Source organism: Hordeum vulgare, chromosome 1H, assembly GCF_904849725.1.
Source record: "Hordeum vulgare subsp. vulgare chromosome 1H, MorexV3_pseudomolecules_assembly, whole genome shotgun sequence".
NCBI lineage: Eukaryota > Viridiplantae > Streptophyta > Magnoliopsida > Poales > Poaceae > Hordeum > Hordeum vulgare.
In genome coordinates this window covers 420,262,162-420,284,882 of record NC_058518.1, presented here as the reverse complement: position 1 = coordinate 420,284,882, position 22,721 = coordinate 420,262,162, and positions in this window count along the sequence as shown.

The window sequence follows — 22,721 nt, the reverse complement described above, 5'->3', positions numbered from 1 at the left end:
GAGCCCCAAACTTGCCAATGAAGACGTGAATCTTGCCGAAGGGGACCCTGTACCCAGATTCGATCGAATCAGCGTCAGGTCCGATACGTCTCAAACGCATCTATAATTTTTGATGGTTTCATGTTGTTATCTTGTCAACTTTGGATGTTTTATATACCTTTTATATCTTTTTTTGGGACTAACTTATTAATTCAGTGCCAAGTGTCAGTTCCTGTTTTTGTGTGTGTTTTTGACTCTTTTCAGATCTGATTTTTGAACGGAGTCCAAACGGAATAAAATCCCCGAAATGATTTTTTCCAGAACAGAAGAAGATCGGGGGACTTGAGGGCCAAGGCAGGAGGCCCACAAGGAGCCCACAAGCCCTATAGCCGCGGCCAGGGGGGCCGCGGCTACCAGGCTTGTGGCCCCCTGGAGCTCCCGTGCCCTAGCTCTTTGGCCTATATATTCCCTAAAATCCCAGAAAAAATAAGGGCATCCACGAAACCACTTTTCCGCCGCCGCAAGCTTCCGTTTCCGCGAGATCTCATCTGGAGACCCTTTCCGGTGCCCTGCCGGAGGGGACTTTCGAGATGGAGGGCTTCTACATCAACATCATTGCCTCTCCAATGACTCGTGAGTAGTCTACTTCAGACCTACGGGTCCGTAGTTAGTAGCTAGATGGCTTCTTCTCTCTCTTGGATCTTCAATACAAAGTTCTCCATGATCTTCATGGAGATCTATCCGATGTAATCCTCTTTGGCGGTGTGTTTGTCGAGATCCGAGGAATTGTGGATTTGTGATCAGATTATCTATGATTTATATTTGAGTCTTTGCTGATTTCTTATATGCATGATTTTATATCCTTGTAAGTCTCTCCGAGTCTTGGGTTTTGTTTAGCCAACTCGATTTATGATTCTTGCAATGGGAGAAGTGCTTGGTTTTGGGTTCATACCGTGCGGTGACCTTTCCTACTGACAGAAGGGGCAGCAAGGCACGCATCATGTTGTTGCCATCAAGGGTAACAAGATGGGCTTTCATCATAGATTTGAGATTGTCCATCTACATCATGTCATCTTGCTTAAGGCGTTACTCTGTTCTTATGAACTCAATATACTAGATGCATGCTGGATAGCGGTCGACGTGTGGAGTAATAGTAGTAGATGCAGAAAGTATCGGTCTACTTGTTTTGGACGTGATGCATATATGTATGATCATTGCCATAGATAACGTCATGACTTTGCGCGGTTCTATCAATTGCTCGACAGTAATTCGTTCACCCACCGTCTACTTGCTTTCATGAGAGAAGCCACTAGTGAACACTACGGCCCTCGGGTCTATTCATAATTATCATCTCCGCTTTTACTTTTACTTTGCTTTGTTTACTTTTTGCTTTCAGTTCTCACTTTGCAAACAATCTATAAGGGATTGACAACCCCTTCATAGCGTTGGGTGCAAGCCCTTTGTGTTTGTGCAGGTACTTGTGACTTGATGTGATCCTCTTACTGGATTGATACCTTGGTTCTCAAACTGAGGGAAATACTTACCGCCGATGTGCTACATCACCCTTTCCTCTTCAAGGGAACACCAACGCAAGGCTCCAAGGCAGCGGGGAAATCCTTTGCATATTTGCCAAGGAAATCCCTATAGGCGTAGCCAGCAGTAGAAGGATTTCTGGCGCCGTTGCCGGGGATAAGATCAAGTCAAGAACTCATCCCAGTAAGTGTCGCAAACTCATCTCTTGCATTTACTTTGTTTGGCAGTTGCCTCTCGTTTTCCTCTCCCCCACTTCACCAAGTTGCCTTTTTTCGTTTGCCTTTTTCGTTCGCCCTTTTCTCTCGCTTGCTTTCTGTTCGCTTGTGTGCCATGTGCCTCCAATATGCTTGCATCTTCGCTTGCTGAAAATCTAGTGATATGGATCCTCATCCACTTGCTAATCTCTTTAAGAGATCCAATTACGTTGATCCAATTGCTAGAAAGTTGAGTGCACTTGACTTTCTCTATGGAGTTTTGCTTGAGATGCGTGAATCTGAAAATTGTGAGGAAGAAATTTATGAAGTGATTCACGAGGGCTCCTTGGATGAAAAGCATGATTGCAATGGTTTAACTATAAATTCTATTAATGACAATCATGCTAAAAATATGCAAAACCCTAAGCTTGGGGATGCTAGTTTTGCTATGTCCCCTACTTGTTGCAATGATCATGATTGGGGTGATGATTTTTCTTATGATCTTGAAAATTTTCTTAACCCTCATGATGATTATGATGTTTGCAATAATATTGAAAGTGGGTTTGGAGAAGTCATGACTTTAGTTGATGATAATCCCACTATTTTTGAAGAGCATCAACTTTGCATGCATGTCGATCATGAAAAGAATATCCTTTGTGATAGCTATATTGTTGAATTTGATTATGATCCCACATGTAATTTCTATCAGAGAGGAAAATATTGTGGTAGAAACTTTCATGTTACCAAATTACCTCTCGCTATGTTGAGATTGCTATTGTCTCTTTCTTCTTCCTTGCATTTGGTAACTATTGGTTGTCTTGCCAATTCGTTGTCCTATAAAATGCCTATGCATAGGAAGTATGTTAGACTTAGATATGTTCACCTTATGCCTAGCTAAGGGCGTTAAACAATAGCGCTTGTTGGGAGGCAACCCAACGAATCTATCATTTTTCTTTCTATTTTGTGTTTTCCACACTTTCATAATTCTGTTATGATTGTGTTTTTTGTGTTTCTTTTGCGTTTGTGCCAAGTGAAACCGTTATGATTAGTCTTGCGGATGATCGTTTGATCATGCTGGAAAAGACAGAAACTTTCTCCTCAGGAAAATAATTTTCATTCTTTTTTCTGTGAGAGCTTTTGAGTTGATTCTTTTTTCTGCTGATTGCTATGCAAATTATTCAGACTGTCGTAATTTTTCAGAATTTTTTAAGTACCAGAAGTATACGAAGTATACAGATTGCTATAGACTGGTCTGCTGTTAACAGATTCTGTTTTTGTTGAGTTGGTTGCTTATTTTGATGAAACTATGGATAGTATCGGGGGGTATTAGCCATGGTAGATTGAAAATACAGTAACCCAACATCAACATAAGTAGAATTTAAGTTTGCTACAGTACCTAAGGAAGTGGTGATTTGCTTTCTTATACTAATGATATCACGAGTTTGTCTTTAAGTTTCGTGTTGTGAAGTTTTCAAGTTTTGGGTGAAGTTCTTATGGACAAAGAGATAAAGAGTGGCAAGAGCTCAAGCTTGGGGATGCCCAAGGCACCCCAAGTTGATTCAAGGATGCCGAAAAAGCCTAAGCTTGGGGATGCCCCGGGAAGGCATCCCCTCTTTTGTCTTCAATCCATCGGTAACGTTACTTGGGGGTATATTTTTATTCACCACATCTTATGTGTTTTGCTTGGAGCGTCTTGTATCGCGGGAGTCTTTTATTTTTGTTGTGTCACAATCTTCCTTGCTGCACACCTAGAGAGATAGACATGCACTCATCATGATTTTGTCGAGCTTCACTTATATCCTTTGGTTAGGCAATTCAGCTCACATGTGTTTCACTTATATCTTTTGAGCTAGTTGATTTTGCTCTATGTGCTTCACTTCTATCTTTTGGAGCATGGCAGTGCGTGGCATGGTAGTTGATCTATGCTATGAAACTAGTCTCAAAAGGGGTAGTTATCCAAAGGGATATGAAAACTTCCACCTTCATGTGCATTGAGTAGTTAGAGAAGTTTGATTCATCTCAATTAGTTTTGAGTTGTGGTTGTGGTAATATTGAAGTTATACTAGTAAGGTGTTGTGGATCTGGAAATACTTGTGTTGAAGTTAGTGATTCCCGTACCATGCACGTATGGTGAACCGCTATGTGATAAAGTCTGAGCATGATTATTTTATTGATTGTCATCCTTTGTGTAGCGGTCGGGATCGCGCGATGGTTTATACCTACCAACCCTTCCCCTAGGAGTATGCTTTGAATGCTTTGTTTCGATTACTACTAAAACTTTTGCAACAAGTATATGAGTTCTTCATGACTAATGTTGAGTCCATGGTTTAGATGCACTTTCACCTTCCACCATCACTATCTTCTTTAGTGTCGTGCAACTTTTGCCGGTGCATAAAACCACCATTAGCCTCCCTCAAAACAGCCACCATACCTACCTACTATGGCATTTTCAAAGCCATTCCAAGATATATTGCCATGCAACTACCACCATGATATGTGCCACCACTTCTACATTGCCATTGTGTGACCATAATATAGCTAGCATGATGTTTCCATTGATGTCTATGACATGCTAGATCATTGTCACGGTACACTACCGAAGGCATTTCATATAGAGTCGTCATTTCTCTAAGTTTTAAGTTGTAAGTGTGATGATCATCATTGATGGAGCATTGTCCCATGTGAGGAAATATAAGAGGCCAGCGAAGCCCATTTACAAAAAGAGGCCAAAGATGCCCACAAAAAAATAAAATTAAAATTAAAAAAAAGAGGCCAAAGAGCCCACCAAAAAATGAGAGAAAAAGAGAGAAGGGACAATGCTACTATTTTTCCACACTTGTGCTTATTAAGCACCATGATCTTCATGATTGAGAGCCTCTCGTTTTGTCACCACCATATAGCTAGTGGGAATTTTTCATTATATAACTTGGCTTGTATATTCCAATGATGGGCTTCCTCAAAATTGCCTTAGGTCTTCGTGAGCAAGCAAGTTGAATGCAGACCCACTAGTTTTCTTTAAGAGCTTTCACATACTCTTAGCTCTAGTGCATCATTTGTATGGCAATCCCTACTCATTCACATTGATATCTATTGATGAGCATCTCCATAGATCATTGATATGCCTAGTCAATATGACCATCTTCTCCTTGTTTGCCTCGCAACCTCCACCACACTCCATTCCACTTATAGTGCTAAAACCATGGCTCACGCTCATGTATTGCGTGAGAGTTGAAAAAGTTTGAGAAGTAAAGGTGTGAAAACAATTACTTGTCCAATACCGAGGTTGTGCATGATTTAAATTCGTTGTGCAAGGATGATAGAGCATAGCCAGACTATATGATTTTGTAGGGATAACTTTCTTTTGGCCTTGTTATTTTGAAAGTTCATGATTACCTCGCTAGTTTTCTTGAAGTATTATTGTCTCCACGTCAATAGCAAACTATTGTTTTGAATCTAACGGATCTGAACATTCATGTCACATAAGAGGAGTTAAAAAGGACATCTATGCTAGGTAGCATGAAAGCATCAAAAATTCATTCTTTATCACTTCCCTACTCCAGGACAAGCAGGAGTTAAGCTTGGGGATGCTTGATACATCTCAAACGTATCTATAATTTTTGATGGTTTCATGTTGTTATCTTGTCAACTTTGGATGTTTTATATACCTTTTATATCTTTTTTTGGGACTAACTTATTAATTCAGTGCCAAGTGCCAGTTCCTGTTTTTTTCTGTGTTTTTGACTCTTTTCAGATCTGATTTTGGAACGGAGTCCAAACGGAATAAAATCCCCGAAATGATTTTTTCCAGAACAGAAGAAGATCGGGGGACTTGAGGGCCAAGGCAGGAGGCACACAAGGAGCCCACAAGCCCTATAGCCGCGGCCAGGGGGGCCGCGGCTACCACGCTTGTGGCCCCCTGGAGCTCCCGTGCCCTAGCTCTTTGTCCTATATATTCCCTAAAATCCCAGAAAAAATAAGGGCGTCCACGAAACCACTTTTCCGCCGCCGCAAGCTTCCGTTTCTGCGAGATCTCATCTGGAGACCCTTCCCGGTGCCCTGCCGGAGGGGACTTTGGAGATGGAGGGCTTCTACATCAACATCATTGCCTCTCCAATGACTCGTGAGTAGTCTACTTCATACCTACGGGTCCGTAGTTAGTAGCTAGATGGCTTCTTCTCTCTCTTGGATCTTCAATACAAAGTTCTCCATGATCTTCATGGAGATCTATCCGATGTAATCCTCTTTGGCGGTGTGTTTGTCGAGATCCGATGAATTGTGGATTTGTGATCAGATTATCTATGATTTATATTTGAGTCTTTCCTGATTTCTTATATGCATGATTTGATATCCTTGTAAGTCTCTCCGAGTCTTGGGTTTTGTTTGTCCAACTAGATCTATGATTCTTGCAATGGGAGAAGTGCTTGGTTTTGGGTTCCTACAGTGCGGTGACCTTTCCCAGTGGCAGAAGGGGCAACAAGGCACGCATCATGTTGTTTCCATCAAGGGTAACAAGATGGGCTTTCATCATAGATTTGAGATTGTCCATCTACATCATGTCATCTTGCTTAAGGCGTTACTCTGTTCTTATGAACTCAATACACTAGATGCATGCTGGATAGCGGTCGACGTGTGGAGTAATAGTAGTAGATGCAGAAAGTATCGGTCTACTTGTTTTGGACGTGATGCCTATATGTATGATCATTGCCATAGATAACATCATGACTTTGCGCGGTTCTATCAATTGCTCGACAGTAATTCATTCACCCACCGTCTACTTGCTTTCACAAGAGAAGCCACTAGTGAACACTACGGCCCCCGGGTTTATTCACAATTATCATCTCCGCTTTTACTTTTACTTTGCTTTGTTTACTTTTTGCTTTCAGTTCTCATTTTGCAAACAATCTATAAGGGATTGACAACCCCTTCATTGCGTTGGGTGCAAGCTCTTTGTGTTTGTGCAGGTACTTGTGACTTGACGTGATCCTCCTACTGGATTGATACCTTGGTTCTCAAACTGAGGGAAATACTTACTGCCGCTGTGCTACATCACCCTTTCCTCTTCAAGGGAACACCAACGCAAGGCTCCAAGGCCGCGCGGGAATCCTTTGCATATTTACCAAGGAAATACCTATAGGCGTAGCCAGCAGCAGGTCCCCACTTAGAGTTGTCGATGTAGTACTTTCCGCGACGGCTCTTAGTCATGAGGCAGGCCGCGTAGCTCACCAACCCTGGAAGGGCTCGCTTTGAGAACTCAACTCCACCGTGTGCAAGCCCCACGGTGGGCGCCAACTGTCGTGGTTTTGTCACGGCAGATGTCCTCGTGAAAGGACTTAGTGATGGAGCCATCGCACCTTGGTGGCGACTCAAAGGGGTTAAGCGGAAGCGAGACTCGGGTTTAGCCAAGTTCGGCCCCTCCGATGGAGGTAAAAGCCTACGTCATGCTTTTTGTGTATTTGATGGTGGAATTGATTACAAGGGTGTGTAACTCGCGTGACCTAGCTCTCGATGGATTGTAACTTAACCTTTCTACCCTAGAGGCCCGCCTTCATATATAGGTCGAGGCCCTAGGTTTACAGGAGTCTGGATCACATAATGAATCGTGACCCAATATATCTCTAACCCGTCGTGTCTCTCAAGAAAGGAAAATACCAAGCGAGACTTCCCTTTCTTGGGTTTGAGTCGCCCTCAGGGCTCATGGGCTGAACCGGCCCTAAGGACGTTGAACACCTCACTCCTTCTATGTTCTTGGGTCTTGATTCGCCTTGAACCTGACCCGACCCAATATGGTGGGTCACCCATCGAGTAATATCCCCAACAATGACGATTTGGTATTGTTGAGTTATATATGTTGGTGACCGAAAGTTTTTCGGAGCCCCGGATGAGATCCCGGACGTCACGAGGAGCTCCGAAATGGTCCGGAGGTAAATATTTATATATAGGGAAGTGGTATTCGGGTTCCGGAAAGGTTTCGCGTGTTTCCGGTAGTGTACCGGGAGTGCCGAAAGGGTACCGGGGGTCCACCGGGAGGGGCCGAGGCACCCCGGTGGGCACATGGGCCTAGGAGGTGGCGTGCCAGCTCCTGGTGGGCTTGGACAGCCAGCCCCAAGAGGCCCATGCGCCAAGACCAAGAGAGGAGGTGGAGGAGGAGTCCTCCCAAGGGAATCCACCTCCCTTGTGGGGGGAGGACTCTCCCCTTTTGGTTCGACCAAACCTCTCCTCCTTGGAGGAGGGGACAAGGCAGCCCACCTACCTATTCCTCCTATATATAGTGGAGGTTTTGAGGGCAGCCACCACCTGAATAGCCACATGCTTCCCTCTCCTCCATATATCGTCTTCTTCCTCTAGATCGGTTTCGGTATTGCTTGGCGAAGCCGTGCCGGAACAGCTCCACCGCCGTTGCTGCCATACTGTCGTGCTGACGGAGAACTCATCTACCTCTCCACCCTCGCTTATTGGATCAAGGAGGTGGTGTAGAATCGAAAGTATGTCTAGAGGGGGGGGTGATTACACTACTTGACAAGATAAAAACTTAGGATTTTCCCAATTTTAGTTGAGGTGCAGTTTTGGCAGTTAAGGCAAGTCAAGTACACCGTACACATGCAGTTCTAAGAGTGTGGTAGCGGAAAATAAAACATGCAAGTGTAAAGTAAAGGAGTACGGTAGGGAGATCAAACGCATGAGGTTGACACGACAATTTTTGGCATGGTTCGATAGGTGGCGCTATCGTACGTCTATGTTAGTGGATACTTCAACCCACGGAGGGTAATAGCTCCGAGAGTTCATGGAGGGATCCACCCACGAAGGATCCATGAAGAAGTGGCCTTGTCTATCCCACCACGGCTTCCGCCCATGAAGGACTAGCCTTACTCACGGTAGATCTTCACGAAGTAGGCGATCTCCTTGCCCTTACAAACATCTTGGTTCAACTCCACAACATGAAGCAGGAGGCTCCCAAGCGACACCTAACCAATCTAGGAGGCACCACCCTCCAAAAGGTAATAGATGTGGTAGAACGATGAACTCCTTTCTCTTGTGCTTCTAAAGATAGTCTCCTCAACAAAAACCACTCTCCCACATAATAGGCATGGGTAGGAGAGATTGATTTGGTGGTAAGCAACTTGGGGAGGCTAGAGATCAAGTTTCAAATGATTGGAATGGAATATCTTGGTCTCAACACATGAGTAGGTGGCTCTCTCTCAGAAAAATGAATGTGGCAATGAAGTGTGTGTTCTGAGTGCTTCTCCCATGAATGAGAGGTGGGTTAAGGAGTATATATAGGGAGCACACAAAATCCAACCGTTACACCCAAAGTGGAAAACCCGGTGACACTGAAGTCATGAACTCAGTGGTGCCGACTTTCACTAAGGGCAACAACTTTTGAATCTCAGTGGAACCGATATACGAAACTCGATGGCACCGAAAAGGTGTTTAACAGTCAGATGACCAAACTCGGTGACACCGATACTCAAACTCGGAAATTCTGATTTTGTGTACCGAGGCAACAGAAAGTTGGTCACCCAAACTCTGTAGCACCGACATGCTTTCGGTTGCACCGATTTGGTGGGAATGGCTAGGGTTCTGTCTGAGATCAAACTCGACGAGGCAGAAATGGGAAAGTTGGTGGAACCGATTTTGAGTGTGTGGTTTTGGACAGAATGGTTATGTGGGAGAAATGACTAAGTATTTTGGTGGCTAACTTTGAGCACTTGAGCAACTAGTTCATTTTAATACCTGACCCCCTTTTAATAGTATTAGATTTCCTATGAACTCAAAAGTGATTTCTCATAAATATAAAATGAAGAGTCTTCTAGCTTGAAGCTTGGGCCAATCATATTCCTTCCTTGCATCAAGGGGCATCTCCACATAAGCATTTAGCCAAATCATCTTTTGAACTTTTCTGAAATATACTTGGATAAACATATTAGTCCAATGATGCATATGTTGTGATCAATTATCAAAACCACCCTAGGGAGCAATTGTTCTTTCAATCTCCCCCTTTTAGTAAATGATGACAACATATAGATCAAAGCTTCTACATTGATGCTTTGAGAGGTATGTGAAAAGCAAGAGCTCCCCCTAAATTTGTGCATTATTTAAAATTTGCATTGGAATGCAAATGCACAATCAATTATGATCATGTGTCACTCTTCCGTGTCACATACATCTTGGTGGTGCGCATACAAGATAAGAATGAATAGTAATGCACATGACACCAACAAGATAAGTGAATGATAATCACAAAGATAGCTAAAAGATAATAGTGTAGCATCAATCAAGCAAAGTGTATGATCAAACACAGGTAACTGGATAAAGTCATCCAAAAGATCAAAGTTTTATAAAACCAAATAGAGCAAATAAAGTCAAAAGCTCTCTCTCTCTCTCTCTCGGCCCTACGATCTATACATTTCTCCCCTTTGGCAACAAGTTACCAAAAAGTTCAAAAGTATAGAGCTAGTCGTCTCTATGGGCAGCTGATAACGGAGTCGACAGAAGAGCGTCCACGAAGGCTTCTGCTGAATGTCCTGTAGCTGGAGGAGTGGATATTGGAGGTGCTTGAGATGGAGCTGGAGCTGGAGCTGAAGGTGCGGATGCTTGAGCTGATGAAGTCTGTCTTGTCTCCGCAGCAGGTACAACAGCTGACCTAGGCCTCGTGCTGAACTGAGTGGTAGTGTGAGGAGGCAATTCATCATCGTCATCATCATCATGGTGTGGAATCTTCACTGAGTCAACTTCATGTTGAAGTTGTTTGACTATAGTGGTCAATTCCATGACCTTCACATCCATGTCATGAAACTTTGTTTCCACGAGCCGCTCTAGGATTTTCTGATTTTGCAAAATCTACGAGATGTTCTTCTCCATAACTTGGACAGAGCTAACTAGAAATGCCATTTGCTCAGCTTGAGTTCTGAGCTGTGGAACTGGTGGTGGCACATTTATAGTAGCCTCAGCTTTTGCTGCCTCTACTGCCATTCTGGTTGCAGCTGAGATGGGATCATTGTCATCCATCACCACTTCATTGTCTTCAAATTCTAGCTGAAGAGGTAAATGGGGACGATCAAGGAGATATACATGCTTGCCTAGCTTGGCATTGATAAGCATTTGAATGTACGGGGCATATCCACATGATCTTTTCTGATCAGCAGCAGTTCTCCACATAGTCTCTACTATCAAGTCCATCACTCTGAATCTAGTGTGAGTGTCCAAATGGTGCAGCAAATTGATGGAGTGACCTCTAATCATCTTATCATCACCTCATTTAGGCATCAAGGTGTGTCTCAGAATGGTGTTAGTTGTGGGTATTCCTTCTTGCAAGAAGTATACCGAGCCCAATTTATGAGTTGCCAAATACTTGTGAGGAATTGTCTAGTACATGTTGGCCATGGAGTTTTGTCTCTTCTTCGCCTCAGAATACATGTCAACATCACTCTCTTTCTACTTAGGGGCACCAATGATAGTGGCCCACTCATCAATCGTTGACTCATACTTGTGTCCATAAGTCATCTTGACAATAGAACCATCTCCATAGAAATGAACAGTTGAATAGAATTGCATGATCATTTGAACATTCCATGGGATCATATCTTTTCCAACAAAATCTTCAATGTCCACAGACTTGAAGTTGTCTTGCACATGGGGAAAGAAATCTTCATTGGCTTTGATGGAAGCCCAGTCAACATATCTCATGTCACTAACAGCTGGACCTTTCTCATATAAGACGATCTCATAAAAATCTTGTTGTTCCTTGGTGTGAAACCTTGGATCAACAACAGTTCTTATCCTTATGGCATATTGATCTACAACTATCCATTTCCTCAAACCTGCATCTTTCCTCTTCTTCATATCTTCGCCTACTGGATGAGCAACATTATGCAGTGGCAGATTTGGTCAGAGCTTTCTGAGAATGGGTGCATTCTCTTCTTCTTCCTCTGCAACAAAGGCACTAAAAGCAGGGCCTTTCTCCTTGGCAGCTGCAGGAATGTCCTTTGTAGTCTTCTTATGAGCTACAACCTTCTTAGCCTTAGAAGGAGGCTTAGGAGCATATTTCCTGGGCATGGCATCAGCCATGAGCTTCTTCTTCTTAGGAGGAGGAGGGGATTCAGCTGGGACTTCATCTTCTCCACCAGCATCTTGTGGGTCCTCATACATGGAGGTTTTTCTCCCAACAACATGAATTACCCTCTTCTTGGCTCTCTTTGCACCAGCCTTCTTAGGAGGATTGTCAAGGGAAAGTGTCGTCCTTTTCCTTGGAAATTGAGCTGCACTAAGATCAGCAGGCTTAGCATAATCCTTCCTAACAGTCTTCTTAGGAGCCTTTGGGGGAGCTAAAGTTACCTCTAGCACAAAATCTTAGTCCTCTTCATCTGAATTAAGCTTCTTTCTCTCCCTGGTGGCTGCCTTAGGCAAGCCAAATGAGGTGTAAGATCCAGGGTCAGAGTCTGTCTCGGGACTTTTGCCTGAGTCCATCTCAACACTGTTTTCTCTGAAATCATTCTGGGTATCCTCAGATCCTGACATCTTGGCAGACAAGCAACAACTCAACAGCAAACCAGCAACCAGCAACCCCGTGAAATAGATATAGAGGAGCAGAAGGGTTGAGCATCACAAAACATAGAGGATTTTTTCAACATTTGAATTCATAAACTTAGGGTATGATCTTCTACAGAATATAAATCGGTAGCACCGGGTTGGCCATTTTAGAGTCACCAATAAGTTTTACTTGAATAATAGAGACTTAGCAGTCTTTTTCGGTGTCACCGAAAAGAACTGCTCGGTATCACTGAGTTACTTCTCACGACCCTAAAACTAAAATCGGTGGAACCAATTTTATCAACTCGGTCTCACCGAGTTGCATGCTGTGGGGGATCAGATCCTAAATTCCACCGCTCTCTATGCTACGAGATTTTCTGGTGGATAGGAGGGTTTGCACATTGTGGTTTGTAGATAAAAATTCTAATGCGCATGAGATTGATCAAAGGAGCGCAAGAGAAAAGCGAATCTGTACCTTAACTTGGTGGTCGTCCGACTACGGTGGAAACGGCGGTGAAGATTCCGTCGACAACGGCGAATCCCAACGGCGGAGGTGCTCGGGGAGGCAAAGGCGACGACTAGGGGTTATTTGGGGCAGCTTAGGGTTTTGGGAACGAGACGTTTGAGGAGGTAGTTTCAAAGCGTCTGGTCTGCGTAGTTATATACCCGTCACTATCCGTGTCACCGAGATTACAAAATTGGTGTCACCGAGTTCCTCTGATGTCAACTGGCAAGGAAACTGGGTGTAACCAAGTTGGTGATTTCGGTGGTACCGAATTCAAAACCCATATCTACTTTGGGAGTTCGGTGGAACCGAGTGTGTGGGGTTGGTTTCACCGAGATTCACAAAGAGGTTTTGGAAGGCAGACTTTGACGATACGGAACTCCGAGTGCTCCTTCACAAACAGGGATCGACAAGTGCTTGTTCAAGTTTTGTGATGAAGCATGAATAGAACTTGAGATGAGAAAGCATAGATAGCTAGAGGAGGGTCCTAGGCATTATTATCCATCCAATTGGAAAAAGATAAGTCAAGAGCCAAATAACAACAATTGGATGTCCTCGAATGAGCAAGAATATGCAGACCAACATGCTCACACAATAAGATGATAGATAAAATATGGTGAACATGCACAAACATCCTAGCATATATCAAGCACTTGGGTGATGAAAAAGTCATCTATATATGAGTATATTGACTTAGCAGCCAAGTAAGAATACTTGATCATAGACAATACTCATCGTTAAGCACAAGTGGGGTTACCACTTTTACATAAGCATTAATGTGTTCATATCCTTAGGAGATGCTTATACTCAAGATTTAGAGTAAAGCTCCCCTTGATATGACATCCCCCTTAAGAGGGATAAACTAACCTTGGGTTTTGTCGTAGAAAACTTCAAGTAGGTGAAGTAATGGTGGATGCTCAATGTTGATGAAGATCATCTTGAGTTGGGAGCAATCCTTGTTGTTTATTACTCTTCTCACCTACATTGGTTAGTCCCAAAGCACGAGGAACATATGCAAGAATATCTATGGACATGGACTGAAACACAAATGGGATGATGTCCAAGGATGCATTAATTACCTTGTTCCTTGCTTGACTTTGAGGGAATGTTGATTCCTTGAACTAATGCATTTGGTTGAGGTTGATTGCATATAGTTCTTGCCAAAATGAATGAGAGTGAATTTCATTGGCGGAGTCACCCCTCAACAACTTTCTAGTTCTTCCTCTTAGGAATCCACATCAACTTGATGGGGATCCTTGGAGTTGTGGTAGCACTAGATGAGGTAGTGCTAGTAGTGTCCTTGGGAATCCACTTGACCTTGACTTGGGGTTCCTCTTCAAATAAGTGAATGTTTTTTGAAGCTTTCCCTTGCCCTTGTGGTCTTGTGGTAGAAGGTCATCTTGTGAGCTTTTTCCCTTGGGAGGAGTAGGATTATACTTCTCCTCTTGAGAACAAACTTAGGAATGGGATACGGACCTTCTTCCCAATCATCTCCATTGACGTTGAAGTAGCCAACACCTTGTTTCTTTCGATGTCCTCCTTGCTTGCGCACAATTTCCTCAAATTGTTTACTTCCGGCAAGACTCTTGAAGACACCTATTCCTAAAATCCCTTTCAATAAATCATTTTTTTGCTCAAGTGTAATTTGGCTAAGAGAATCATTAGTGGAATCAAGAGAGCTACTAGCAACAGCATCATTAGATTTAGTTGTAGCATTGTTGTTACTAGATGAAGAAACTTTCTTGCCTATGTTACTAGTGTTCTTAGGTTTAACTTGTGGAACCAAAGTAGACATGAGTAATCATTTGGCTAGATAAGAAGAACTCTTCTTTCGAAGATCATCATTGATCGCTTTTAGGAACTCATGCTCTTGCTCCAAATTGAGCTTCGGGGAGCGTAGCTTCTCATGAGTTCTTGCAAGCTCTCTATGATATTCTAGAGTAGTTTCATGAGCTAACTTAAGAGTGTTTAATTATTGAGTTAGTCGTTCAATCTCTTTCTTATCATCATTCTATTTATCTTGACTAGCATGATAATTTGCAAGTTCATTTTCAGTGCAATTACTAGTTTTATCAAAGAGCAAGTCATCTTCTCCTAAAAAGTCATCCTCATCACTATTGAAATCAAGATACTCGGGGTGTGATACCTTGGGGCCTTTAGCCATGAAGCAGTTTCCGAGTCCTTCATTTGGTGAATCAAATAAGTCGCAATATTTGGAGGAAACAAGTGCAATGCCGGCAACACCTTCATCTTGACTATAGTCGGAGTTGGAGTGGTAGCTTCTCTCGGATTGGTTGTCAAACTCGGAGCCAGAAACCCATTCACCAACATGAGCTTGATGTATTATTCTTGAGCTGTTCTTGGTGTATTTGTCCTTCTTCACCGATTCCTTGCCTCTCTGTGAGTGTCTTCGTTCATAACGATCTTCTCTACTCCTTCTCTCTCTGCGAGGTGACTCATCTCTTGAGCTTCGTCTTTAAGGTGTCTCTTCTCTTCATTTGTAGAGAGCCGAGCACTCATTGGAGTAGTGTCTGGGCTTCCCACAGTTGTAGTAGTTTTGATCACGACTGGGCGAGCGCTTCTCATCATGTCTTGAGCTTGAGCTTCTCTCTTTGCATCTACTCTTGTAGAATTTATTGAATTTTCTGACCATGAGGCTTATCTCTTCATCAGTGACAAGATTGTCTTTTGAAGTAGCGGGAGCATCACATGAAGCTTTGTAAGCACCGCTTGACTTGTTGTGAGCTCATCTTTGTCCTTGAGTGGCATCTCATGAGCAACAATCCTACCAATGACTTCAGTCGGCTTGAGATCTTTGCAGTTTGGCATCATTTGAATCAATGTGCACACGGTGTCATACTTTCCATCGAGAGCTCTAAGTATCTTCTTGATGATGAATTTGTCGGTCATCTCTTCGCTTTCTAAGCCGGCAATCTCATTGGTGATGAGAGCTAGCCTAGAGTACATTTCAGGGACACCTTCACCATCCTTCATCTTGAACTTTTCAAGCTGACTTTGAAGCACATCCAACTTAGATTCTATGAAAGAATCAGTACCTTTGTGCATATCTACCAAGGTATCCCAAATTTCTTTTATTTTCTCAAGGCGTCTCATATTGTTGAATTCTTCGGGGCATAGACAGTTGAAGATGATGTTGCGGGCTTGTGCATTGAGTTGCAACATCTTCAGTTCATTGGCTGTCGCATCACGATCCGGTTCACGCCCTTCTCCGAATAAATCACCTTGTACACCAACAAGAATAATAGCCCATACGTGAGGATTAAAACCAAGGATATGTTTTTTCATCTTATGCTTCCAACTAGCAGAATTAGTGCCATCGAAGTATGGGCCTCTACGGTCATAATTTCCCTCACTAGACGCCATACTCTCCTAGGTTGTGAAACCAATGCAATGAAGACCAAAGCTCTGATACCACTTGTAGGATCAAAAGTATGTCTAGAGGGGGAGGGGTGATTAGACAACTTGACAAGATAAAAACTTACCATTTTCCCAATTTTAGTTGAGGGGCAGTTTTGGCAATTAAGGCAAGTCAAGTACATCCTACCCATGCAGTTCTAAGAGTGTAGTAGCGGAAAGTAAAACATGCAAGTGTAAAGTAAAGGAGTAAGGTAGGGAGATCAAATGCATGAGGTTGACACGGTGATTTTTGGCATGGTTCCGATAGGTGGCACTATCGTACGTCCATGTTAGTGGAGACTTCAACCCACGGAGGGTAATGGTTGCAAGAGTCCACGGAGGGCTCCGCCCACGAAGGGTCCCCGAAGAAGCGGCCTTGTCTATCCCACCACGGCTTCCGCCCACGAAGGACTAGCCTTACTCACGGTAGATCTTCACGAAGTAGGCGATCTCCTTGCCCTTACAGACATCTTGGTTCAACTCCACAACACGAAGTAGGAGGCTCCCAAGCGACACCTAACCAATCTAGGAGACACCACCCTCCAAAAGGTAATAGATGGGGTAGAACGATGAACGCCTTGCTCTTGTGCTTCTAAAGATAGTCTCCTCAACACAAACCACTCTCTCACAAAATAGGCATGGGTAGGAGAGATTGATTTGGTGGAAAGCAACTTGGGGAGGCTAGAGATCAAGTTTCAAATGATTGGAATGGAATATCTTGGTCTCAACACATGAGTAGGTGGCTCTCTCTCAGAAAAATGAATGTGGCAATGAAGTGTGTGTTCTGAGTGCTTCTCCCACGAATGAGAGGTGGGTGAAGGGGTATATATAGGCGACACACAAAATCCAACCGTTACACCCAAAGTGGAAAACTCGGTGGCACCGAAGTCATCAACTCGGTGGTACCGACTTTCACTAAAGGCAACAACTTTTGAATCTCGGTGGAACCAATATACGAAACTCGGTGGCACCGAAAAGGTGGCTAACGGTCAGATGACCAAACTCGATGACACCGATACTCAAACTCGAAAAATCCGATTTTGTGTACCGAGGCAACAGAAAATTGTTCACCCAAACTCGGTGGCTCCGACATGGTTTCGGTTGCACTGATTTGGTGGGATTGGCTAGGGTTCTGTCTGAGATCAAACTCGATGAGGCAGAAATGGGAAAGTTGGTGGCACCGATTTTGAGTGTGTGGTTTTAGACAGAATGGTTATGTGGGAGAAATGATTGAGTACTTTGGTGGCTAACTTTGAGCACTTGAGCAATCAGTTCCTTTAAATACCTCACCTCCTTTTAATAGTATTGGTTTTCCTATGGACTCAAAAGTGATTTCTCACAAATATAAAATGAAGAGTCTTCTAACTTGAAGCTTGGACCAATCCTATTCCTTCGTTGCATCAAGGGGCATCTCCACATAAGCCTTTAGCCAAAGCATCTTTTGAACTTTTCTAAAATATACTTGGATAAACATATTAGTGCAATGATGCATATGTTATGACCAATTATCAAAACCACCCTAGGGAGCAATTGTGCTTTCGGGTGGAGAACATGTGCTGAACGCGGAGGCGCCATCCGTTCAGCACTAGATCGGGACGGGTCATGATGGGATCGCGGGACACATCGTGATGAGATCGTGGGACGGATCGTGATTGTACCGCGAAGACGTTCGACTATATCAACCGTGTTATATACGCTTCCGCTTAGCGATCTACAAGGGTATGTAGATGCACTCCCCCTCTCGTAGATGTTGATCTCCATAGATTGATCTTGGTGAGCGTAGGAAATTTTTTGTTTCCCATGTGATGTTCCCCAACATAAGGCCGATTCCAAAAGCCACCTTATGGACCAGCCATGTTTATTCCATGCTAGGAAGGACGAAGAGGGGGAGATCATCCCCGCCAAGCACTCGGCTCGAGATTGTCGCCTTCTCCGGCCGGAGATAGGCGGAGAGCCCTCCGGGGACAAGTGTAACGCCCAAGATGCGGTCCTATCCTTATTTTGGCGTGAGGGCCTCGACGGGGATAGAAACACATCTCGTTGTTTCGCAAGGATGGATATCGTTACAAGTACATGTACTGAAAAGATGAGTATATGGAATTGGCTTACACTCGCCACATGCTCCATCAGAGTCACATCAGTACATTACATACAATCATCATGAAGAAGAGCAGGGTCCGACTACGGACGAAAACAAACGATAAAATAACGACGTCCATCCTTGCTATCCCAGGCTGCCGGCCTGGAACCCATCCTAGACCGACGACGACAAAGAAGAAGAAACTCCAAATGAACAATAATCGTGCTCACGTCAAAGTATTATTTTACCTGTACCTGCAACTGGTGTTGAAGTAATATGTGAGCCTCAGGGGATCAGCAATCTCATTTACAAAGGTATCAAGACTAGCAAAGCTTAATGGGTGAGGTATGGTTAAGTGGTGAGGCTGCAGCACGCGACTAAGCATTTATTTGAGGTGGCTAACTTACGAGTACAAGAATAAAAGAGGGGGGTGATCTACGCATAGCGGACTTGAGCTACTGATGATCAAATGAACGATCCTGAACACCTACTTACGTCATATATAACCCGACCATGTCCTCGATCGGAGAAGGATCTCATGAAAGAGATAGTCACGGTTACGCACTCAGTTGGCAAGTTTTAATTAAGATTACTTCAAGTTATCTAGAACCGGATGTTAAACAAAGTTTCCACGTTGCCACATAACCATGGGCACGGATTTCCGAAAGATTTAACCCTACAGGGGTTCTCCAACTAGTCCATCACAAACTACCACACACTGTGACGGAATGACCTCGATTAGAGAAACCCGTGATCTCCTCGGGGTCCTATTGGAAAACCTCAACCTCAAGATAACCCAAAGTATCCTCGGAATCCCTTGCACAAGACGCTCGAGAAAGGTAAAACAAGTCCAGCAAGGCCGCCCGGCGTGTCGACGATCCCGATAGGAGCCGCGTATCTCGTTCTCAGGACATGACGGATAAGCGAAGCGTACGGTAGCCTGATAGACATCACCCGAGTTGCCCCGGGTTGGCCCCGCACGGTGCTCTGTTTTGGACCAGCGCCATCAGCACTGGCCCTCCCTGTATTATGTTGAATTACTCCTTGGGTTCATGACGTCCTATGTTTTCAGTATTAACAGAATTATTATGTTGGGAAAATATAGTACCAATGTTGGGCCTTGCCAGACGAGTTTTATCCCAAAACGAGAATCTAGGGGGTCCTCATAACAACCACAAGCATGTTAGGAGCGCTCATTTATGGAAAATAACATCGGTAGCTGAAACTAAGGCGACAAAGATGGAACAAAACACGAGGCTAGAAAGCCAAGCGTTCCACGTTTTACCAAGTATATAGGTGCATTAAATTAATTAGCAATAATATGATGATATGACAAAGAACCCATGTTATCACATGGAAGCATCTGCACCTGCAACTAGCAACACTATCAAATGGTTAAGCAAGTGGTAGTATAGCCAATTAGTGGTTTGCTAGGTTGTGATCAGGTTGAAGGTTTCATGGCAATGTTGAGAGGCTGATATTTAACACGTGGTAGGCAGCGAGACATAACGGTAGAAACGAAACAACTAGCATGGCAATGATAGTAATGATATCTGGGTAAATGTTCATCTTGCCTGAGATCCCTCTTGGAAGAAGAACGACTCCGTGAAGCAGACGACCCGACGTAGTCGAACGGATCCTCACATTCCGACACGCTTGCGGAACTCTACCGAGACGAAGCAAACCGCAAACAGAATCAACACGCGATATTCAACACAACACATGCACGACACGATGCACTTCACATATGATGCATGATCAGTTTTAAACATGCAAGGCAGGGCATGGCAATTCGCACAGTCAAACGTTACACATTAAGTGAAGCTCAATATGCAACGAGTTGCATATTGATGAAACTCCACGTTTAATTATTTAGTTCACTCCCGTTAGGTACGCGACAATATTAAATGTTGTTTGACATGGCAAGGGGTGAAGCACAAATTAAACTACATATGTAGGCATTTTAAACGAGGCCGAAGACGACATATAGCATCTCCAAAATGACCCCATGTGTTAACTTTGTAATCTGTCCATATCTGTCCTTATCACATTTTATGTTTGTTAAACGGCAAAAAAAAGTGGTGCACTTGAATCTACTCATTGTTCTGGTCCACTTATATATATAGCTCATCTCCAACGGAGCTACGGTTAATTAACTACGACCTAAACCGTTCCTAGCACGTCGACACGCAAACCGATGCAAACAACATGTTTAAGTAATTTTTTTTATCATGCATGAAAGTTGGAAAATAGTAATCTACGCGAAATTCTAGCCAAGTTACATATCTAACTCGTCGGAATCGGACGCATGGAATAGAAATTACGGGGGTTTAAAAAAATGCTCTTTTCTGAAATTAAATGAATCCGAAAAAACTAAAAAAATCTAACAGGCCAAAATCTTCTAAACTGGGCCAACAAGGCACACGCGCTAGATAACTAAAAGGCGCCACGGGCGAAAAATAGACGGGGCTGCGGGGGCTCACCTTCGGGCATTCTTGGGCCGGCTCGAGCGGGAGCTCCTTGGGCCGGTCGGTGGGGAGGTGCGGCTGGGCCGGCGGCCTAGAGAGGAGGTGGATCGGGCTGGAGGCGGAAGCGCTAGGCCGAGGGGCGAAGCGGGCCGCTTGCTGGGCCTGGAGCTGGCTGGCGCTCAGGCAAGCTCGCTCTGCCTTCATCCTCCCGCGACAAAGGCCATGGCGGCGCAGGGGCTTGGGGCACCGACAAGGCACGGGGTGGACGTGTATGGATGCCGGAGGACGCGGGGATGCCGGATCCGGACGGCGAGCTAGCAGATCCGACGACAGCCGGCATCCGCCGCGGTGAGCTCGAGGCCATGAAGGGAACCTCCTGTACAGGGGTCACAAGGAGAGAGGGAGCACCGAGATGAGAGAGGGAACGTGAGGAGAAGGAGCGGATTGGCGGCGGGGCTCGCCTGGATGACGTGGTCGCCGGTGGCGACCGATGGCTGCCGGAGATGGGGCGTCGGGGCGGCTCGGGAGCAGCAGCTGGTGGTGGCTGCGGCACTGCGGCCGCCCGGACGTGTCCGGTTTGACCGCGGACATGTCCGGTAGGTGGGGAATTTGGACGATTTGGGGCCATTGGATGGGGATCCAATGGTCCAGATTTGGTGTGGGTGGAATTTTGGGGGAGAGAGGAGGTGGAGCTAGCAGGTGTGGTTTTTGAGGGGGTGGCTGCAATTTTGGCTAGGGGAAACCCTAGTGGAGTGAGAGAGAGATCTCCATGGGGTGGCTCTTATATAGGGTTGGGCTATGGTGGGGTGGACCTCGTTCATCCGATCGTGATCCGACGACCACGAACGGAGGAAGTGACTAGTTGGCTCTAATGGGCTGTGTAGATGGGCAATGTAGGGATGAAAGGGAAATGGTGCGGCTCCTGGCAGATTTTTAATACACCGAACGTCCGACAATTAAACCGGCTATAGTGCCGCTATATAATAAGTGGTACGGTTATCAAACGAGTTCCGACTGCGACGAAAATTGACGTGCGACACCTACACTGTATTAAGATCGCGCGCCAAGTATCAACACAATTCGAGAATTCCAGACACTTTTAAAAAAAAAATTATCGATGCCACGAGCGCGTGCGTGTGTGGTTGGTCTCAAAACGGTCAACGACGAACATAGAGAGAACCGGCAACTAATAACGGATGCAGCTTTTGAAAACCGATGGCAACATAGTGCATATGCAATGTTGATGATGTGAATGATGCGATGATGAGTGCGACAGAAAATAAGTCACACGACGAAAACGGAATAAAAGGTGAATCTTCTGAAGCGTCGGTCTCGGGTTGTCACAACAAGAGTGATGAGGACGATCAAGAGACTACCCCCGGGTATCCGAACATCGAGAAGGTTATCATGATCTTCGCTGATATGGAGATCAAGAGCCGATTGAAAGTCATCAATCTGGAGGTAAACATGGCGGCTCCGACCACCACGAAGTACCTCGATTGGGCGAAAACGCCCGTCATGTTCGATTAGTCGGACCACTCGACCAACATCACCACCGCTGGGAGGGAGGCCTTGGTCGTCGATCCGTCTGTCAATGGGGTCCGACTGCAAAAGGTCCTCATGGATGGCAGCAACAGCCTCAACATCATCTATGTCGACATGCTTAGGGCAATGGACATTCCATTGTCCCAACTGAGCAAGGGCAACATGCAGTTTCACAATGTCATCCACGGGAAGAAGTCCGAATCACTCGGCCAGATCACCCTGAATGTCGTATTCAACGGTGAGAAGAATTACAGGAAGGAAAGACTGATCTTTGAGGTCATTGACTTCAAGACCGCTTATCACGCCATCCTCGGTAGGCCTGCCTACGCGTGTTTCATGGCCCGACCATGTTACGTACTCCCTCCATTCCCTTATACAAGGCCACAAACTCATATTACAGGTACCAAGGCAAAATTTAATGACCGGTTGGAAAGTCAAGTTTTCTTTTCGTTAACCGGAATCATTAATATGCT